Source organism: Vulpes lagopus, chromosome 18 (assembly GCF_018345385.1).
Source record: "Vulpes lagopus strain Blue_001 chromosome 18, ASM1834538v1, whole genome shotgun sequence".
NCBI classification, from domain to species: Eukaryota; Metazoa; Chordata; class Mammalia; order Carnivora; family Canidae; genus Vulpes; species Vulpes lagopus.
This window is the reverse complement of record NC_054841.1, coordinates 38,226,556-38,249,503: the sequence shown is the minus strand read 5'-3', so window position 1 is coordinate 38,249,503 and position 22,948 is coordinate 38,226,556. Positions and strand designations below refer to the sequence as shown.

Genomic DNA, 22,948 nt, shown 5'->3' with positions numbered 1-22,948 from the left:
AGAGAAAATGAGATACCTTGATGGAGAATAAAGTTATCTGGAAATACATAGGTCTTTCTTAACAGTTGGATAGTGATTCATTTACTACATCCCTTTATTTAAAATTAAAATCCATCATACTCCTTGGGAAAGAATTCTCAATCTGGGGTTGGATAGTTATTCTGAAATATGAGATTTTTGTCTTTTTAAAGTAAATGAAGCATTAAAATCTTGCTTAATAAGTTTACTGGCCAAAGACTGACATAGCATGGTAATCCATGATGTACTTTCTTTCTCTGTTCTACCTTTTCTTTCACAGCCCTGAAAATAAACAGATCCTGAGCAACCTAGCCTACAGTGCCTGCTCAATTGCAACACTGTGACACTCTGAGGTTTGTTCACTTCCTACATTCCTGTCATATCTGGAAATAAACAGGATGTTGGGCCATGCTGGGAAGACTTACTTTACAGATAATGAGTCTTCTATTCAAATTAGCAGGTCTTTCACTGCCCACCTATTTTAGACAGTCCAATGCTAACATTAGAGGGGATATGAAAGCAGCAAATACAGTCCCTTTCTCCCAGAATTGATAACGTTATGGTGCATATGAGAGGTGAGGTGGGGGTAGGAAGGGGAGTGAGCAGAAAGTAAACACCATAAGGATGCCACGAATGGAGGGACCATATTACGCTGGGTGATCAGGAGTGGCTTCCTGAAGGAGGTGGAATTTGAACCCAGTCCTGACGAGCTGGATGGTGGAGAGCCCTTGAGCAGCCATAAGACTTCCTGGGTTCAAATCTTGGCACTTCCATTTGCCAACTGGATGACCTTGTGCAAGTTCCTTAATTTCTCTTGCCCTCAAGGTTACAATGGAGCTAAAAGGTTGTTTTTTTTTTAAGATTTATTTATTTATTTGAGAGAGAGAGAGAGAGAGAGAGCACGAGACAGCAAGCATGAGTGGGGGGAAGGGCAGAGAGAGAGAATCTCCAGCAGCCTTATCACGGAGTGTGGAACTCAACATCACAGGTCTTCATCTCATGACCCTGAGATCATGACCTGAGCCGAAATCAAGAGTCAGATGCTCAACCAACTCATCCACACAGGTGCCCTAAAGGCTATTTTGAAAATTAAATGAGATAATATATGCAAAGTACCTGCCACAGAGTAAGTACTCATGAAATGTTATGATTTTCAAGAAATCTTGTGAATGGAGAAGACAGATAAAACTGTTAGACTAAAATATTTGGGAAGAAAGGCGAAGAATATGTATGGAGCCCCAGCCAGGACCTACACATAAGGAAAAGCAGGAGGAGGAAAATCCACTGGGACAGAGCAGGTGTAAGGGAGAAAGTGGTGGGAGGTTCAAGGGAGAGGAGAGGTAGGGGGTTGGGACACTGGAGCTGAAGAAGACCATTATTTATGAGACACTCACAAGGAAACTTCAGCAAGTGATTTTATCCACCTTTTTTTCCCAGTGGTCTTATGGACACTAGGATTTAAGGAGAAAGGGAGCATGGAGACAATGGGCTTATGAGTGGTGACTACTCACTGAAGAAGTGTGGTGCTGAAGGATGGGACAGATAGGAGGTGGTGGCTTTAGGTACTAATAATGAAGGGAGCTGCAGCTCTGTGAATAAAGAAAATAGCATATTTAGGAATTGAAAAAAGTACCCAATAGATTAAAGACAACTGGAGATAAAAGGAAGAGATGGTATAATTGCCAGGACAGTTGCCATCCCCTGGGGGGATGGGAGGAAGAGCACATGTGACTATTTTGACCAGAAGGACATTGACAGTCTCAGTAGCAATTTTCCCTCCAAAATTTTGGGGGAAAAAAAACATTTTTTTTTTTTTGGCAAAAAAACATGGCAAAAAGGGAAATAAATGGCAAATCCTTTTAATGGCAAAAAACCATTGCAGGCTTTTGTTCTGCCCTAGTACTTGGAGTGGGATAAAAAGGGATGAATAAATCTGGACTCAAGTTAATTCTGTAGATTAACCACCTACTCACAAGCAAGCTTTTATTTTCAGACTGAGGCAGCTGTGGAACATGGCGCATTCCATTGTACTGCTGGGTTGGTCCATGGAAAAGAAGAGCCAAGATGAAGATGAAGAGACTGTCAGGTTTTGGTCACTATAAGGGTAGGAAGTCTGGGAATAAAATAGTCTTTGGGCTGACAAAATGATGAGGGGAATTTAGAGCACTGGGGATAAGGAGAGGACCATCTTCCTCTCTTAAGTGGAATGTATGCAGAATTTTCCACATTATAAGAGTTGGGTAGACCTCCTCTGAGGTCTCCTGGGTATAACACAAACTTCCAAGGATACTGGCATTTTGGGAATGAGTATCTACCTACAGTGTAGTTGCTGGGTTTTGAGCAGAGAAAGAGAACCATTGTGAATACTCTTGAATAAGAGACTTATTCTAGAGATTAGGCTGTACTCAAATGTGGGAGTTGGTTAAAAATCTATGGAAGGGGAGACCATTTCCACAATGGTACCATGAAGAGCTTCCATGGACCTTCCTGACAGTAAAACAAACTTAACTGGTAAAAATGATGAAAATACAATGATTTAAAGTATCTGGAAATTATCTTAAGGACATACAGCAAATGAAGAAACATTTATTTGTTGCACATGTGTGTATAGCTAGTGTATATATATGTATATATATATATTTTAAATTATATAGCTAGTGTGTATATATATATATATATATATATATATATATATTAAATTATCACCCCTATGGTAGTAAAATTCAAAGCAGCTCTTTCTTCAGTAGAATTCTTACTTTTACTCTAAAATACTTGAGTGTAAAAAAAAAAATAAAATAAAATAAAATACTTGAGTGTCTGATTGATTCCCAAGTTGCATTTATTTCCCTTTTAAATACCTTGGAATGTCACTTATACAAATGATACAGCCCCAAAGTTCATGAAGGTAAAATGATACAAGAATGATGAGAGTAAGGGGGCAGGGCAAAATGGCAGAAGAGTAGGGTCCCCAAGTCACCTGTCCCCACCTTCCTGTCCTCAAGTTATCTTTGAAAGATAACTTTCAAATCATCCTGAAAACCTACTAATTCAGCCTGAGATTTAAAGAGGGAAGAGCTGGAATGCTACAAAGAGAAGAGTTTGCACTTGTAACAAGCTAGGAAGGTGGAAAAATAAAAAATAAAAAAGAATCCAGTGGGGGAGGGGTCCCCGCGAGGAGCCAGGCTAAGGCCCTGTGGCAAGAGCCTCCAGGACAGGAAAGCCCAGGCCCGGAGAAGCAGGAACTTCAACAATCTTCCCGGATGGAAAGGCACTCACAGGGAACTTGGGCAGGATCCCAGGAGGGGCAGTGGAGCCTCCATTATCCTGGGGTCAATAACAGAGGAAGTGTGCCCCAGGGGAGAGCGCGCCACACACCACGGGCCAAGCGCGGTTAAGGGCTGGAGTATGTACCCAGCAGGGCCTTGGGAGCAACTCAGGCGGTGGCTCCGGGCGGAGAGGGCTGCAGCCCCCAGAGCGATTCCAGCGTTGCAGGCCCCAGATCCCAGGGCACTGGGGGACTCAGCCCAGGATCCTGAGCTACCCTCAGGGACAGGCAGAGGCTGGGAGTGCACAAGACAGTGAGGACACTCCTACCACCGGGCACCCCGAGCTGTGCAGATCAGTGTTCCCCAACCCCAGGAGCATCCAAGCCAGTGTGGACTGGGAGACTGTAGTAGTTACTGGGGGAGCTGACTCCAGGGCTGGGGAGCTGGCCAACACAACTGTTGTTGTTCCTCCTGGTGTCACCCTGTGCCTGGGAGGGTTGGGGCCGCCAGGGAACAGAGGTCCTACAGGATAAACAGCTCCCACTGAGCCCTGCACCTGGCAGGGTGCACACACCTGAGAATCAGCACAGCAGGCCCCTCCCTCAGAAGACCAGCTGGAAGGACAGGAGAAGAGCAAGTTCTTGATGTAGCAGTGCTGGAAAGCTCCAGGGGAAGTCGAGGGATTTATGGTATATAGAACCAGAGGTTATCCCTCCTTTTTTGTTGTTGTTGTTTTTTTTTTCTTTGTTTTTTGTTTGTTTGTTTGTTTCCCTTTTTTTTCTTTCCTTTTTCCAGTACAACTTGTTTAGCCACTCTGTACTGAGCAAAAATGACTAGAAAGAACTCACCACAAAAGAAAGAATCAGAAATAGTACTCTCTCCCACAGAGTTACAGAATTTGGATTACAATTCAATGTCAGAAAGCCAATTCAGAAGCACAATTATAAAGCTACTGGTGGCTCTGGAAAAAAAGCATAAAGATTCAAGAGACTTCATGACTGCAGAATATAGATCTAATCAGGCTGAAATTAAAAATCAATTAAATGAGATGCAATCCAAACTGGAGGTCCAAATGATAAGGGTTAATGAAGTAGAAAAATGAGTGCGTGACAGAAGCCAAGTTGATGGCAAGGAAGAAAGCTGAGGAAAAAAGAGAAAAACAATTAAAAGATCATGAGGAAAGGTTAAGGGAAATAAATGACAGCATCAGAAGGAAAAATCTATGTTTAATTGGGGTTCCAGAGGGCACTGAAAGAGACAGAGGACCAGAAAGTGTATTTGAACAAATCATAGCTGAGAACTTCCCTAACTTGGGGAGAGAAACAGGCATTCAGATCCAGGAGATAGAGAGATCCCCCCCCTAAAATCAATAAAAACCATTCAACACTGCAACATTTTATAGTGAAACTTGAAAATTCCAAAGATAAAGAGAAAATCCGTAAAGCAGCAAGAGACAAGAGATCCCTAACTTATATGGGAAAAAGTATTAGATTAACAGCAGACCTCTCCAGAGACCTGGCAGGTCAGAAAGGGCTGGCAGGATATATTCAGAGGCCTAAATGAGAAGAACCTGCAGCCAAGAATACTTTATCCGGCAAGGTTCTCATTCAGAATAGAGGGAGAGATAAAGAGGTTCCAAGATAGGCGGAAACTGAAAGAATATGTGACCACCAAACCATCTCTGCAAGAAATATTAAGGGGGGCTCTGTAAAAGAAAGAGGAAGTCCAAAGAAACAATCGACAGTCCCTATTCAGGGACTGAATAGGTATTATGATAATACTAAATTCATATCTTTCAATGGTAACTCTGAATGTGAATGGGCTTAATGACCCCATCAAAAGACGGAGGGTTTCAGACTGGATAAAAAAAGCAAGACCCATCTATTTGTTGTCTACAAGAGACTCATTTTAGACCTAAGGACACCTCCAGCCTGAAAATAAAAGGTTGGAGAACCATTCACCATTCAAATGGTCCTCAAAAGAAAGCAGGGGTAGCCATCCTCATATCAGATAAATTAAAATTTACCCCGAAGACTATAGTGAGAGATGAAGAGGGACACTATATCATATTTAAAGGATTTATCCAACAAGAGGACCTAACAATCATGAATATTTATGCCCCTAATGTGGGAGCTGCCAAGTATATCAATTAATAACCAAAGTTAAGACATACTTAGATAATAATACACTTATAGTGGGAGACTTTAACACCAGCGCTTTCTACAAATGACAGATATTCTAAGCACAACATCTCCAAAGAAACGAGAGTTTTAAATGATACACTGGACCAGGTGGATTTCAGAGATATTTACAGAACTTTACATCCAAACACAACACATTCTTCTCAAGTGCACATGGAACTTTCTCCAGAATAGACCACATACTGGGTCACAAATCAGGTCTTAACCAATACCAAAAGATTGGGATTGGCCCCTGCATATTTTCAGACCATAATGCTTTGAAACTAGAACTCAATCACAAGAGGAAATTTGGAAGAAATTCAAACACGTGGAGGTTAAAGAGCATCCTGCTAAAAGATGAAAGGGTCAACCAGAAAATTAGGAAGAATTAAAAAGATTCATGGAACGCCAGGACACCTGCACCCCGATGTTTCTAGCAGCAATGTCCACAATAGCCAAACTGTGGAAGGAGCCTCGGTGTCCATCGAAAGATGAATGGATAAAGAAGATGTGGTTTATGTATACAATGGAGTATTACTCAGCCATTAGAAATGACAAATACCCACGATTTGCTTCAACATGGATGGAACTGGAGGGTATTATGCTGAGTGAAATGAGTCAATCAGAGAAGGACAAACATTATATGTTCTCATTCATTTGGGGAATATAAATAATAGTGAAAGGGAATAGAAAGGAAGGGAGAGGAAATGGGTGGGAAATGTCCGAAAGGGAGACAGAACATAAAGACTCCTAACTCTGGGAAACAAACTAGGAGTGGTGGAAGGGGAGGAGGGCAGGGGGTGGGTGTGAATGGGTGATGGGCACTGAGGGGGGCACTTGACGGGATGAGCACTGGGTTATCTGTGTTATTCTGTATGTTGGCAAATTGAACACCAATAAAAAATAAATTTAGTATTAAAAAAAATAAAGATCATCACATGGATTTTTAGACCAGATTAAAAAAATAATAAAAATAAAAATAAAAAAAGATTCATGGAAACTAATGAGAATGAAGATACAATGGTTCAAAATCTTTGGGACACACCAAAAGCAGTCCTGAGAGGGAAATACATCACAATACAAGCCTCCCGCAAAAAAAAAAATGGAAAAAACTCAATACAAAAGCTAAACTTACACCTAAAGAAACTGGAGAAAGAACAGCAAATAAAACCTACACTAAGCAGAAGAAGAGAGTTAATAAAGATTCAAGCAGAACTCAATGAAATAGAGACCAGAAGAGCTGTAGAACAGATCAACAAAACCAGGAGTTGGTTCTTTGAAAGAATAAATCAGATAGAGAAACCATTAGCCAGCCTTCTTAAAAACAAGAGAAAAGTCTCAAATTAATAAAATCACGAATGAAAAAGGAGAGATGACCACCAATACCAAGGAAATACAAACAATTTTAAAAACATATTATGAGCAGCTATACACCAATAAATTAGACAATCTAGAAAAAATGGATGCATTTCTGGACACCACAAACTATCAAAACTGGAACAGGAGGAAATAGAAAACCTGAACAGGCTGATAACCAGGGAGGAAATTGAAACAGTCATTAAAAACCTCCCAAGACACAAAAGTCCAGGGCCAGGTGGCTTCCCACGGGAATTCTATCAAACACTTAAAGAAGAAACAATACGTATTCTGCTAAAGCTGTTCCGAAAGACAGAAAGAGATGGGATACTTACAAACTTGTTCTATGGGGCCAGCATCACCTTAATTCCAAAAGCAGACAAAGACACCACCAAAAAGAAGAATTATACACCAATATCCCCAGTGAACACAGATGCAAAAATTCTCAATAAGATACTAGCTCATAGGATCCAACAGTACATTAAGAAGATGATTCACCATGACCAAGTGGGATTTATCCCTGGGATGCAAGGCTGGTTCAACACTCGTAAAGTAATCAATGTGATAGATCATAACAATGAAAGATAAAACAAGAACCATATGATCCTCTCAATAGATGCAGAGAAAGCATTTGACAAAATACAGCATCCATTCCTGATCAAAACTCTTCAGAGTGTAGGCATAGAAGGAAGATTCCCCAGCATCTTAAAAGCCATCTACACAAAGCTCACAGCAAATATCATTCTCAATGGGGAAATACTGGGAACTTTTCCCCTAAGATCAGGAACACGACAGGGATGTCCACTCTCACCACTGCTATTTAACATAGTACTAGAAGTCCTAGCCTCAACAATCAGGCAACAAAAAGATATAGGGGCTCATATTGTCAAAGAAGTCAAACTCTCCCTCTTTGTCGATGACATGATACTGTACATAGAAAACCCAAAAGACTCCACCCCAAGATTGCTAGAACTCATACAGCAATTCAGCAGTGTGGCAGGATACAAAATCATTGCCCAAAAATCAGTGGCATTTCTATACACTAGCAATGAGACTGAAGAAAGAGAAATTAAGGAGTCAATCCAATTTACAATTGCACCCAAAAGCATAAGATACCTAGGAATAAACCTAACCAAAGAGGTAAAGGATCTATACCCTAGACACTTCAGAACACTTCTGAAAGAAATTGAGGAAGACACAAAGAGATGGAAAAATATTCCATGCTCATGGGTTGGAAGAATTAATATTGTGAAAATGTCAATGCTACCCAGGGCAATTTACACATTTAATGCAATCCCTATCAAAATACCATGGACTTTCTTCAGAATTTGGAAAAAATCATCTTAAGATTTGTGTGGAATCAGAAAAGGCCCCCAATAGCCAGGGGAATATTAAAAAAGAAAACCAGAGCCGGGGGCATCACAATGCCGGATTTCAGGTTGTACTACAAAGCTGTGATCATCAAGACTGTGGTACTGGCACAAAAACAGACACATAGATCAATGGAACAGAATAGAGAACCCAGAAATGGGCCCTCAACTCTATGGTCAACTAATATTCAACAAAGCAGGGAAGACTATCCACTGGGAAAAGGACAGTCTCTTCAATAAATGGTGTTGGGAACATTGGACAGCCACATGCAGAAGAAGGAAACTAGACCATTCTCTTACACCATACACAAAGAAACACTCAAAATGGATGAAAGATCTAAATGCGAGACAAGAATCCACCAAAATCCTAGAGGGGAACACAGGAAACACCCTTTTGAACTTGGCCACAGCAACTTCTTGCAAGATATATCTATGAAGGCAAGGGAAACAAAAGCAAAAATGAATTATTGGGACTTCATCAAGATAAAAAGCTTCTGCACAGCAAAAGAAACAGTCCACAAAACTAAAAGACAACCTACAGAATGGGAGAAGGTATTTGCAAATGACCTATCAGATAAAGGGCTAGTATCCAAGATCTGTGAAGAATTTATTAAACTCAATAGCAAAGAAACAAACAATCCAATCATGAAATGGGCAAAAGACATGAACAGAAATCTCACAGAGGAAGACATGGACATGGCCAACAAGCACATGAGAAAATGCTCTGCATCACTGACCATCAGGGAAATACAATTCAAAACCACAATGAGATACCACCTCACACCAGTGAGAATGGTGAAAATTAACAAGACAGGAAACAATAAATGTTGGAGAGGATGCGGAGAAGGGGGAACCCTCTTACAGTGTTGGTGGGAATGTGAACTGGCACAGCCACTCTGTAAAACTGTGTGGAGGGTCCTCAAAGAGTTAAAAATAGACCTGCCGTACAACCCAGCAATTGCACTGCTGGGGATTTACCCTAAAGATGCAGATGCAATGAAACGCCGGGACACGTGCACCCCAGTGTTTATAGCAGCAATGTCCACAATAGCCACACTGTGGAAGGAGCCTCGGTGTCCATCAAAAGATGAATAGATAAAGAAAATGTGGTCTATACACTCAATGGAATATTACTCAGCCATTAGGAACGACAAATACCCACCATTTGCTTCAACATGGATGGAACTGGAGGGTATAATGCTGAGTCAGTCAATCGGAGAAGGACAAATATTATATGGTCTCATTCATTTGGGGAATATAAAAAATAGTGAAAGAGAATAAAGGGGAAAGGAGAAAATTAGTTGGAAATATCAGTGAGGGTGACAGAACATGAGAGACCCCTAACTCTGGGAAACAAACAGGGGTAGTGGAAGGTGAGGTACGTGGGGGTTGGGGTGACTGAGTGACAGGCACTGAGGGGGGCACTTGACGGGATGAGCACTGGGCAATATGGTATATGGCAAATTGAACTCCAATAAAAAATAATTTAAAAAATAAAGAATGATAAGAGTACACAATTCTACCTTATTTGGAAGGTACTTCATGCCTGAAAGTTGTCTGGGGATATTAACAAATGAGTACTTTCACCACAGCCTTCTATCACGTGTTTGGTAGACAAAAATGTTTAGAGATGCTTTGTGAAGCTCTTATGTCTCGGTTTAATCTAAGTCCTATCATCTTGTTACAAATAGGTGAGACGCTTCTGCTTAGAGTGTATCACTTGATTCTATGTATACAGTCATGTTCAATATGGGCATAAGCACCTTACTGATCATTTTATTTCTGTTTGTTACAGACACCTGATATAATCAATCATTAACTGCTGGGAAACCCTGGAATAAGATGTTCTACATGGTAAGAGCCAATGTGGAAACCTCTTATCTTGAGTATTCCAGGAGGATAGCTGGGGTAAAAGAAACAGATGCTCAGGCAACTCAAATTGTTCAGGCCACTGAAATACATGACCATGTGATGACTTAGGTTAAATTTTTTTTTTCACGCAGCCTTCAAACTCCAGCCTCAAGTATACCTAAGAGATCTTGTTATTATTGTTTTCTTCTATCTCAACACTAAACCAAGTTTTACTGAGTGCCCATGTTACCAAATGCTCTGCCAGGAGACAGGATATGCCCAGAGACGGACTAGAGGTTCACAGCTGTTACCACAGAGAAGTCCTGTGGGAACTGGTAGGTTGTATCCAACCCTGGCTGGAAGAGGTAGGGGAAGCTTCATGAATGAGAATGCAGTTGACCAAGGGCTTGAAAGATGAGAGCAGGAATGATAAAGGCAGTAGCAATGGATGGACAGAAAGATCCCCAAGGTAGAACTGGAAGCATCAGGGGGGACACTCACCCATCTATATCCCAGACCATGGCAACCACAATCACCTCCTGGATGATCTCCTCATTCTATCCTGACTCCTCAAATCTCCAGGTGCTTAGGCAACTTTAGCTTTAAAATTCACTTATAACAGAATTTCCATAGTGCTCCCTAAAGATGGCCATTAACAAAAAGGGTTTTGGAAAGGCTAAAGATCTCTGTGTCTCTTGGGTATTCACAATGTACAAAAGCTAGAATATAAGAGCCATCTTTCTTGTCCTCTACTGTTACTCCCTGTTGCTAGCACACAGCTTCCCATGATAGGTGCTAAATCAATACCTGCTGATTGAATCAGCTTTTTGAATGCTATTAAAATAATGGAATGAAAAACCATTTCACTTTGGGAAATCCAACGCATATATCAAATGTATTTTTCACCTTCCATATAAATCCACCTATGCCATGACAAAAACTCTCTTTGGGAAGTGTTGGTTTTCAGCATAAAGCTAAGTTTCTTAGCATAGAACTGACCTGCCTCAAGTCATCTGATTTCCTACCTTGCATTTGTTATGTGAGCAACAGTAAAATTTCATTTCACACCTTGATTTGTATCTCCTCCAAAATTTTCTCATGCCTCCACTTCCCTGTAATTTCTTCAGTTTCTACTCCCTTCCTTCACTGTTCTCTGATGCTGCCCCTCCCTCTTCACTCTACATACACATACCTTTTGCCTGCCTAATAGCCCCTGGTTTAAGATTAGCTCTGGCTGCTTCACTTCGGAAAAAGATCCAGGCTTGATGTTCTCATGGCATAACACCATCATTATATTCACCACATTGTGTTACAATAATATTTTTGGAAGACAAGTCATTTAATAAAAGGACAAAAAATAAAGGATCACTTGCAAAATAATAGCTTTCATTATCTTACACTCAGGCTTTTCAAATATTTCAAATATTTTAGCTCTGTTGTTTGTTCAGTGTGGCAAAGACTGGCTGTTCATCAAATCCATTTCTTTTTCCTCTTCCTCCCAGCTGGGTTACATTTCCCATATCCCTTGCAGACAGATGTGGCTATGTGACTGAGTGCTGACCAAAGTGAAATGGGTAGAAGTAGAATGTGCCATTTCCATGCTTGGCCCATAAAAAGAACCTCTCTCATGATCTACCTCTTTCTCTTTCCTATTGCCATCTGAATGCTGATGGCCAAGGTGACCTTGAAAGCCATACGTTAAATATTGAATAACTTTTGTTAGCCTGGTTCTCTGAATAACTGCATGAGCAGGGTCCTCACCACTTTCCCCTCCAGCTTCCTATCACTGTCAATTAGACTTACCACAAGCGAGAAACAAACTTCTATTGGGTTATGCCATTGAGATTTGGTGGCTCATTTATTATGACATCTACTATTATGTTAATGAATACATACTATAGGGATTCTGTTAAAATGTTTTTGTTTCTAACTCTTGCTTACATGTGTTTGGGAGAAGCCTAAGAACTGAGTCACCTCCCTAAGGAAACGTGTGTATCAGGACCCATCTGGGCTGCCCAAAGTTCAAATTTAAATCTGAGAAGTTTAAGCCAGAAAATTAACTGACTCAAAGATTCAATTTTTGATTTATTGAACATCTCTGTATGTTAGGCAGTACATGATAAAAAATACTTGACTTAGGCTTCAGTGACCACAGATGTTGGAAAGAAAGAGAGACAAGATTATAAACATGGAACTTTTTCAGGAGATCAGATCTTTATATATCAGCTATTCCAATCCTTTTTTTCTATTGGTGAACAAGGTATGGTGAGGTTAAGTTTGTTTCCGATTGTCTTAGCTTTCCTCTTTACTGTCTGAGAAGGTAGCTAATAGGTCAGAGCAGCCCATGAAGAGAGCCGTAGGCTTCCAAAGGATGTACCCAGATTAGGAAAAGGATTCACAGAAAAGGCAGGATTGCTTGGAGGGATGTAAAGAATCCCTAGCAGAGTGCTCAATGAATATCTGTTGTAGTAATGAGTAACAGAGAGAAAGAGAGACAGAGAGAGAAGAGAGAGAGGGTGCCAAGATTGGGAAAGTTTGGGAAAGGGGAAGAGGGCCTCTAGGACAGGAGGACCAGCATGGGCACTTGTTGGTAGGTCGAAACAGAACATTGCATGAATTTCTGGCTGGACCTCATGTGTCACCTACTTGGAGATGAGATGTATGGAGTCTACTGGAATTGAATGACCTTTCTATGGCAAGGTAAGCTAGAATTTATGTTTCAGATAGTAGTCAAAGAAAGATATGTTTTCAGTGGGATGCCTCTTTATCAGACCTGCAGGTAGGAATACAGGGCAGAAATATTTGGAGGATCCTCAGATCTTACCTGGGATGATAGCTGGAGGGGAGGTTCTAAAGTCAATTTGCATAATTAAACTTTGAACAAAATGGCTGTTCTTCACTACCCTGCAATGATTGCATTCTTCTGATACTATTTACAACCAGCTGGCTTACTTGAGGAACACAGAGCTTTTACTAAGTTATCCTGATAAACCAAAGAAAACAATGTACCAGTGATTTAATATCACTGAGAATCACTACCATCTATTATCTTGTTGATTAGGTATAATGTGCCATGTACGAAGACTGCCTCTCCCTGGGGTTCTCAAAGATTTCATGACCATGACCTTATTTATTTACATGATATTTTTAAGAGGTAGGTGGTGGATAACTGTAATAGAATTAGAGTTATCTTTACTTAATAAGAGAGACATAGGGCATTAAGCAACTTCTCTATGGTTATAAGACAGGACAGACCAGGGCAAAGGTGAATTTCTCAACTTTACAATAGCAAGGTTGAAGTAGAAAGGCTTGAAGTTAGACCTTTGAGACAGATTGAAACAGGTTTCAGAAATAAAATGGCTTTAACAGCTGAATCTCTACCTTTTCCAGATAAGTACTGGTAGCTGCAAACACTCTGGGAAGGCTGGCTCCTATGTGCATGTACTTGTACTGAGCACTGGGAGAATCATTCAGAGAGTCTTTCTCATAGCCCCATGTTCATTGAGCTCATGGGCTAATGGAGAGATAAAATATGCATATAAAAATATAATATTTCACGACTAGAGAGCAAGAAGTATTCAGTGGCAACATCTAATCAATTTTATAGCAGTAGTAAAAAGCAAGCAGAAAGCTTGATAATTTATCCCATAATACACTTATTCATTCATTCACTTAGCAAATAAATATTGAGTACCTACCCTGTGCCGGCTGCTATGTTAGGTCCAGGTGACATGGTGGTGACCAAGGGGGTCACAGCCCCTGACCTCATGGTCTGTATGTGTGCTATCCAATATAATAATCACTAGCCACATGTGGCTATTTACATTTAAAGTTAAATAATTATAATTAAATAAATTTAGATACTTAGGTCCTCAATTATGCTAACCACATTTCAAGTAGTTGATCACCACATGTGGCTGATGGTACCTCATGGAAGAGAGCAGTTATACAACATTTCCATTACCACAGGATCTGTTGTTCAGAGGTCAGCCAATTTTGGCCAATAGGCCCACCACTTGCTTTTATACATAAAGTTTTATTAGAACACAGGCACACCCATTTGTTTATATATTGTATTGTTATGTTATGTATCATCTATGACTGCTTTCATGCTATAATGGCAGAACTAAATAGCTGGAACAGAGACTGTATGGCCCACAGAGCTGAAAAATATTTATTAATCTGGCCCTTTACAGAAAAATTTTGCCAACCCCTGTCTAGATATAAATACAGATGCATAACAAAAAAATGAAATGATGAATAAATAAGAGTTCTGTAGGGTGAACAGGTTGGAGATCTCATCTAGTTTAGGAAAAGAGAAAGATTTTCCTAAAGAAGACAGTGTTTAAAATGAGATCTGAATAATCAGTAGGAGTTTGTCAGGCACAATGTTCTAGCAGAAGGAAAAGCCTAAAGAACTATGGGAAGTGGGCAGAGAACACAGTGTTTGTCAGGCATGGACAGTGAGGGGGCAGGCATGGCCAAGTGTCATTTCTGGTGGGGGGGGGGCTCCATCTTCTCTGTCCACTGCTAGTATATCAGTGCCTAGAATGACATCTGATATGTAGTAGATACCCAATAAGTACTTAGTGAATGAATAGCCTGGGGAAGTTATGCAGATTTCATAAACCAAGCCTAGGATTTCAGCCTTGATCCTAACAAGGTAGCCACTGATGAGTTTAAGAAAGTCTGTGGCTTAAGAATCTGATCAGATATGTTTTCATAAGGGCCCTTGGAAGCTGGATGAAAAGCAGATCTTTGGGAGCACCCACATTCAGTGATTTACAGTGATTTGTGGTCATATGATTGGTAATTTTAAAGTCTTTCTCTTATCCACTGTGGAAGAAGATTTAATGAAGCAAACTTATTTAGGTGATTCTGAAATTTTGAGTTGACAACCAGAAATCAAAAGGAGTCTCTTAGACTGCATGGGAGGCATGCTCTGACACCAGGTGAGGTGTGCACTGTGGTATTTCTTTACCATGCCAAGCAGCCAGTGACTCATAAGTGAGTTATAACAAGGGTGTGGCTTTTGGAAGCACACAAAATGTGGTCCTGGGAGTCATTCGGCTGAGCTCAGTGGACTGATCTTGGATTGCAAACAATGGTTTTTCTCTTTGAATCAAACTGAATCTATTTTTTTTTCTTGCGCCTCAATGGTGCTGAATTATGTACTTTAGTCACACCCAAAATTTCCTGTCCTGTGAAGCTAGACCAAACAGTGCCTGACATTCAGAGACATGAAGAAGCAGAAGGCCCTGCTACCTAGAAAGAAACTCACCAAGGATACAGCTGCTGTTCCTTCTCTGTGTTTATTAGTATCTGGTCCATGGTTGTGCCTATCCTCCTCCCTTTCTCTGCCTGTCACCCTATAAAAAGCACACACATTTTATGCATGTCAGGAGCATCTTAGGAACCTATAACCTGGTTCATCCTCTGCTTGCCTTCGAAAACAAAATGTGTCCTTTTTTTGTCTTTTACTAAGAGAAAAAGGGTGAGTGCTTGTTTGCCCAACTGGCAGTGTGGGGGCAGGCAGGAGCAGAGGGAGAGAGAGAATTGTATGCAGAATCCATGTTGAGCCACTCAGGCACCCCCAGAATGTGTCCTTAAAGAGATTAGTTGAGTATATATACATTTCCTGGCTGAAATCTTTGGTTTCCATGGAAGGCAGCATATACTATTTTATTTTCCATGAAAACATTTTGCTCCTTGGAAAAACAAGTATACTGCTCCAAACAACCCCTTCACCAAGAATATGATACTATAACAATTTATTTCTTTGCCTCCAAAAAATCTGAAAATATCCATGGTCATAGCTATAATTATCTTATCATGTGACACATAACGTAGAAAAAACTAACTTCTCCAAGAGCAAGGCTAATCTTGACTAGTTTATACCTGTACTTCTAAATCAAACCAACTAAGGAGATTCAGGCATTTTTAGCCATCATAGTTTCTGAGCCCTAAGTAATGAATGAGTGCAAGGCCCGAGTCGTCTGATTGGTATAAAGATTAATTACACTTAACAATAAAAAACCAAAAAGTCCCTGTTCATGACTTTTTTTTCAGACTTTGAGTCATTTTCTCAGGCCACCATGTGGAGTACTTCTGTTTCCAGTCTGTAGGCATTTGGTTCAGCGGTCTTGCTAAGAACTGATCAGTGGTAGGAGGACTGGCTCAGTCAGTAGAGCATGTGATTAATCTCGGGGTTGTAAGTTCAAACCCCATGCTGGGCATAGAGTTTACTTAAAAAAAAAAAAAAGAATTGACCAGTGGTAAGTATGGCCCTTTAAAGAAAATGCCACCCTCTCTTGCAAAAACTAACAAACCAAATCCTGAGGTAATCAGTTGTGGGTTTTTTCCCAGCACCCCACATTATTTGCATGAGGTGACAAAAAGTGTTAGTGCCAAGAGCTCGTATTGGGTTTATTTTGGTTCTATGATGTGAAAGTCAGTGTTGTGTAGTGGTGCTAGAAACTAGCAGTGGACACAGATGTGTCTTGCTCTCAATTGGTCATTTTGAGGTGTTGGGCAAATGATGACACCTCTTTGAGTCTCAGTTGCCTATTGAGAAATGCGTCAATAAGATGTAGAAAATGAGATAACGTGCTTCTCTGAGATTTGAGATCAGTTCTGCCATTATCATTCAAATGTTTGAGATGATCTGGAGCCTAGTTTCTTTAGGAATAATGATCTGATCAAGTAGGTAACTGAGAAACATGCTATGTTGCAAGAACCTAAGAGCTCCCACCATGTCATCAATGCCATTGCCTTGGGCAAACTCAGAAAAGGAACTAAGACGTGAACTGACCAGAAGCAAGAGTTTATGATGTTAAGTGTTTGAAAATGAACTTGAGGTTGATAAAGGGCTCAAAAGAAGGTACTTTTGAGGAATACACATGCTATATATAACATAAGGATATAGCCTTTGGCTGGGGGTGTGATCTCAGGGTCCTGGGATCAAGTCCTGCATCGGGATCCCCACAGGGAGCCTGCTTCTCCCTCTGCCTGTTTCTCTGCCTCTCTCTCTCTGTCTCTCATGAGTAAATAAACACATCTTTAAAAAAAATAAAAATAAAAGATTTATAGGAAGTGGTGATATCTGATGTACCATGGAAGATCACTTTTCTGCCCAACTATAAACATCTAGGCGAGAACTTGAACATTTTTTAAGGCATTTAGAATCTTGTGGATTTTTTTTTTTAATTTACAAAGACTGACCCCGTAAAGCTGCTCTTCTTTTTTTTTTTTTTTTTTTTTTTAAAGCTGCTCTTCTAAGTAAGTATATGTTCTCATTCATTTGGGGAACATAAATAATAGTGAAAGGGAATAGAAGGGAAGGGAGAAGAAGTGTGTGGGAAATATCAGAAAGGGAGACAGAACATAGACTCCTAACTCTGGGAAACAAACTAGGGGAGGTGGAAGGGGAGGAGGGCGGGGGTGGGGGTGAATGGGTGACGGGCACTGAGGGGGGCACTTGATGGGATGAGCACTGGGTGTTATTCTGTATGTTGGCAAATTGAACACCAATAAAAAATAAATTTATTATAAAAAAAACTATTCCCATTTGACCATTTGCAAAGAAACTTTTTGGAAAGTCATTATCTACAACTGCTGGGCAGGAGACTTCCTTATCTCTTTGAGGTGCCACCTGCCAATCACTAGACTAAATGTCATTTGTATTCCATAGCAACATTTGAAATCAGATCATCTGGAATATCTCCAATTGGTGAAAAAATCAAATAAAACTTTGTTTTACCTTCATAAAAAAATAAATAATAAAAATAGCACTTTTTTTCTTGTGAATTAAACTACTGGAAAAAAAAACTACTGAAAGAAAGATGCCTTGATTTTTTCACTTCCCACGTGTTCTTGCAAGGAGCAGTTGAGGGGGTTGTATGTGCTGAATCAGGGCTGGATAAATGTCTATTGCAGCCAGGACTTTGAGACATCCTTGAATTTGAGAGTCAGAATGTCTGGGACTATTGTTCAGCTCTGTCCCCATCATCCATGTGGCTTTGGTCTCATTATTTTTCTAAGTCCTGTTTTTTTCATCCCTAAAACAGGCCAATAACAGTCATTCTGTCTACTTCACAGCATTGATGTGCAGGTCCAGTAAGATCTGGATATAGGCTGATTGTACAGTTATAAGGATCTGGGTAGTTGATGCTGAAGGTTAAAAGGGCAAAGAATTGGTTAAGTTTTTAAGAAATCATTAATTTCAGGTTCCCCAGAAGCAGACCCTGAGGAAAGGATTCAAATGCAAGTTGCTTATCTAGAAGGTGACCCCAGGAAGCATTGGTAGAGAGGGGGAATGAGGGAAGGGAAGGAAACCAGTGAAGAGTGTGCTGTCAAGCCATTTACTACTGTGGGCAACTGGCCCTCACTTACAGATGGGGAAACTGAGGCACAGAGAGACTATGCCATTTTCCCAAGATTACAGAGGTACTAACAGGAGGCTAGAATTCAAGCCTACACAGTGCCAAGGGCAAGTCCTACTCCCAATCTCTAAGTGATGAATTTAGCTTATTAGAGCAGCAGGCCTGTGGGGTGTGGCAACAGGTTATGTGACATTAGGAGTCAGATGATCCTGGTTCCACTACTTACCAGCCATGTGAGTGATTCAAACCTCGATTGAATCCTTATGTGTGAAATTCGAAAGCCCATTGTGAAGATTAACAATACTATTTCAAAAAGCATAAACACACATGGTAGCAAACATTCATTTTAATTAATAGTGGTTTCTCTAACATGATGTTCTCAGATACGAAAAAGGAAGCTTTCCATGTGTGGCTTTTATTTTGGGAAATAGGAAAAGAGATGCCTTTACTTCTTACATGAGACAAATGCAATTTTTGCGATATTAATTTTGAAATGGGAAGCTAACGAATTTGAAATAACAGATACCACTTTGAGTTTTCAAATATTGTGGTCCCTAGCTATTTGTGTGTGGCAGGGGGTCCTTACACTGGTGTGACCTTGGAGGTAATTACTTAGCCGTGTTGACCTTCATCCCTCCATCTGTAAGAAGACAAGGGATGGAGTAGAACTGTAGGGATTTCTAAACTAAATTCCCTTTCTGCCAGATGGATTATACTAAGGTCAAAAAAGGAAAATGGCTCTTGATCCCTTTGGAATTCTATATATACAAGAGGAGAGTTTCTCAGACAAGCCTTCTATCGAGCCTTTCCTTTACCTCATGAGATGCCAATATATACATTTCTCACTTCTTTTTGAATCCGGCAACTATCTTGCTAGTTCAAATGGAAGAATGAACATAGGAGTGATAACATTCACTCCTATGAATGGACCAGCTAGGGAACATGTAGATTCAGAGTCAAGAGATAGGAATGCTTTTTATCATTCAAAGGAACATACAGAAATGCAATCCCATTAGCTTAGGCACATACAAGTAGTTAGTTTGAGCACATATAGGAAGCACAGTCTTGAACAACAAGCACCAGATGTACCTAATGGAATACCCAACATGAAGAACAAAAGGTATTTGTCAGATTCCAAGTCTTTTGAGAGGCAATAGACCTCCATGGAACCAAACAGAGGGGCACTAAAAGCAACTAAGTAACATCTATTAACAGGACTTCATGGGCCTCCAATCAACAGTGTCCCCTTCCCAGAAGATACTTGCTCCCAGTTTTGCCCTTAAAAACCCTGACTTGTACACACACCATCAGGGAGTCTGGAATTTTTGAGTATTAGGTCCTTGTTCTCCTGGGTGACACCACACTAAGGAATAGCTCATCTTCCTTTAGAGCCAAAGCTCTGTGTCAGTTTTTCTTGGCTTGCTATATACCGGGTGGATGAATTCTCATTTGGTTTGGTTACATTTTGTCCAGAGGTTAAACTCCCCAATGTTAAGTGGACAGTTTTATAACATATTTTCACAGTCAAAACTATATTATGAAACTTTTCCCAGGAAGAACAACCAAAAGGCAATGTAGGTCAAAATCCACTGAGTGGTGTAATTCAGATTTGTGCATTTCATTATATGTAGACTTTACCTCAAAAGAAAGAGTAGACAAGTATTGTAGACAAGTATTGAAGCTACATAATATGCATGCAGAAAGATTTGGGGTGAAGTGTACTGATTGTACAACTTTCTTTGAAATGCATAAAACAAAAGGATTGATAGAGGAATGGAGAGATGATAGACATGTAATAAAATGAATATAATAAAATATTAATTGGAGAATCTAGGTGGTAGGTATACGAATATTTACTGTAGAACTCCTTTAATTTTTATGTGATTTTACAAATATTCACAATAAGACATTTAAGAAAAAGGTGGGTTTTTTTTTTCTAGTTATAAAAACACAGAGCCTGGGGCCAGCCTGAACTACTAACTAGAGGTTTAATCTTAGGCAAATTGACTTAATTTTTGTTTGATGAGTTGACTCATCTAAAAAAATGGGATATAGTAAGAGTATCAAACTCATAAATTGTTGTGAGGAACAAGTGAGTTAGTATTTGTAAGGTTCTTAGCATGTAGTGTGATATACAATTTTGTTACATGAAACTTAAAAATCATCTCATATATAGGGATATTGGTGGGAGAAGAGACTGTACTGACTTTTTTTTTTTTTTTTGGATATTCAACCCTAAGACTTCAGAGTTTATTAAAACCAGATGACAGGCTTATTATATACCCTGTGGTATTTGTCATTTTCTCTCTAATCCAGGTATGTTTCATCTCATACTAAGAGGCAGGAATCATCAGGATGGTGATATTTAATATCTGTTTTCATTTCCTTCAAAAAGTTCCACTTGCTTAAAGCATGTTCCCTGACCCCAGGCTTAGAGTACATATTATATCTGGATATCAGTATAAAAGCATGTAGCTACCTGGTTGTACAAAATAATCTAGTGATTTGGTGATTTTTAAAAAAAGGACAGTGAATAGTATCCATGTTCTCCAACAAAGGTTAGGAGACCTGTAAATTAATCAATAAGAGGTTTTATACTTTGAAATTTACAAAGAAGCCTATATATCACATTAATTGGGACTTGCTCCATATTTTAAAGTATTAGACATATGGACAGCAAATGGCAATTTAAATAGCAAACAAAATAAGCTGAAATGAGAATTCTTACAATAGATTAGTATAAATAGGCAGTCTTTATTCATTCCACAAATATTATTGAGCACTTACTATGTACAGACTCTGGTTTAGGTGCTGGGGATCCAGCTGTGAATAAGACAGAAATCCCTGCTCACATGGTGCTTATATTTAGAAGATGAGGCAGACAAGAGATAGGATATCAATTAGCATGGTGTGTATATGTGTGTGTCTCTGCTTCTGTGTGTGTCTGTGTCTGTGTACAGTGTTAAGGACTAATGAAAACAATCAGGAAGGGGAGAGAGGTGGTGAGAAGACTTGCAATTTTAGATAGGGTCGTGAGCTTATATCTCATAGAGAGGGTAACATCTGAGTGAGGATTTGAGGGCAGGGAGGGTGCAGGCATGTGGATGTCTAGAAAGTACATACAGGAGAGGAAGTGTGAGTGTCCCCAGAAGCAGGATGTGTGGCCTGCTTGCTCCAGTGTGGCTGGAATAGATTAGGCAATGGAAAAAGAAGCAGGAGGTGAGTCAGAGAGGACCACGCCATGAGGCCTTATGGCCATTAGAAGGATTTTGTCTTTTGAGTAAGATGGAAGCCATGAGAAGGATTTGAGCAAGAGTGACATTCTGGATTTCATTTCGACTAGATCTCTCTGGCTATTCTACTGAAAACAGTCTTGCTGGTGGTGATGGAAGGGAAGGCAGAGGTAGAAGCAGAATATGGTGGTTTTAAATTTTGTCCATGAATTCTTTGATATTATTCCCATTAAGAAGTTGGGGTAGGAGGAGGTCCCTTTCCCTTGAATCAGGTGGGCTTGCTTGTGACTACTTCAACCTATAGAGTAGGGTAGAAGTAAAGCTGAGCTCTGGGGCTAGGTTACAAAAGGCCACGGGATTTCTACTCCATTTACTAGAAAACACTCTTAAAGCCCTCCTGCCACATTGGCAATACCTATTTGTCCTTTCTTTCAGCTATTCCAGCCCTGATGCTAGACATGGGAGTGAGGAAGCCATCTGGGAGACAGATCCTTCTGGACCAGCTGTTCCAGATCCAGCCAGTAGAGTCATCCCTGTCAAGGCCCCAGATATCATGGAACAGAAAGAAAAATCTGTCCTGGTGTTTCTTTTCTGAATTCCTGACCAGCAGAATCAGTGAGCATAATAAGATGATTATTGTTTAATGTCACTATGTGTTGGGGATGGTTGTTTATACAGCAATAGGTAACTGGAACACAGAGAGAAGAGGTGAGCCTGCTGTAACAATCCAGATGAGAAGTAATGGTGACTGAGACTAGGGTGCTTGCTGTGGGGAGGTCGAGTAGATTCTGGGTATACTGTGGAAACAGGATCATGAATTTGCTGAGTGAATGTCAAATGAGAGAGAAAAGTTATGAATGATGCTCAAGTTTTGATTTGAGCCACTGGAAGAACAGAGTTGTCACTTCCTGGGACAGGAAAGACTATAAGGGGAGCAGGTTTGAAGGTAGAGGGTGGGAGCTCAGTTTTGGACATGGTAAGTAGAAGTTGCCTTTTGATTACCCAAATGGAAAGTAGGTAGTTGGAAATGACATAGATACACACGCGCACACACACACACACACACACACACACACACACACATTGATTAGACAAGATCAGATCATCATGAAAGAAACACAGAACAGAGGAGAATGAAAATTCTGAGCCTTGGGTAGCTCCATTGTTTAAAAGTCAAGGAGATGAAGAGAAACCTTGATAGTTTCCATAAAGGAATGGTGAGTGATAGATGAGTGGTATATCCTAGAGGCCAAGAGAAGAACATGCTTTAAGGAGGATGGGGTGATTACTTGC

The 22,948-nt window shown here is 40.1% G+C and overlaps 1 protein-coding gene and 1 long non-coding RNA gene across 2 annotated transcripts in view; one reads left to right on the top strand and one right to left on the bottom strand.

Moving 5' to 3' along the window:
- Window positions 1–22,948, bottom strand: part of SPTLC3 (serine palmitoyltransferase long chain base subunit 3) — a 148,572-nt gene that overhangs the window by 111,783 nt on the left and 13,841 nt on the right. The window lies entirely within an intron of this gene.
- LOC121478241 lies at window positions 322–22,265 on the top strand. The gene is made up of 4 exons (XR_005984439.1): window positions 322–371; window positions 2,012–2,122; window positions 9,986–10,044; window positions 22,091–22,265. It is a non-coding gene; the product is annotated as an uncharacterized LOC121478241 (long non-coding RNA).